The following is a 498-nucleotide window of genomic DNA, read 5'->3' as shown; positions in this document are numbered from 1 at the left end:
GAAAAGTTTTGGCAATATTTTAATTAATTGGATAACTATTTAAAGCCTAACTGGAATATTCAGGCTTCAGCAAATAGTTTGGGGGGCACTTTGGTCAGATTCAGCGTTTGAAATTTGTAAAATTAACTGTTTAATTGCACATTTTCACTTGTTTTGTCAACTGCAGATAAACATGATGAAATAATGCCATGGAAGTCAAATTGAAAACAATTTTGGGCTTACCTGTGTTATTTTCTGCTTTTGGAATGAGTGACTCTGTTGAGTCCTAAAGCATTCACTTGGCCTATTTGCCAAAGAGAATCTTAAAACTACCACCACCATAAAATGGCTATTTGGGGTCCCTGCTCCGTAGCTGTTCCTTATAGACTAGGCTTTATGAAATGAAGCACTCTCAAATTTTGATCTGGCCTCATCCTGTAACCTCAGCCAATATAGGTATCAGTCATGTCACATGGGAATCACTGTGGCTTATTATAATGACCTCTATAGATACCAGGT

Source organism: Cnephaeus nilssonii, assembly GCF_951640355.1.
Source record: "Cnephaeus nilssonii genome assembly, chromosome: 7".
NCBI classification, from domain to species: Eukaryota; Metazoa; Chordata; class Mammalia; order Chiroptera; family Vespertilionidae; genus Cnephaeus; species Cnephaeus nilssonii.
The sequence above is the reverse complement of the archived record's forward strand: the minus strand, read 5'-3'. Positions refer to the sequence as shown.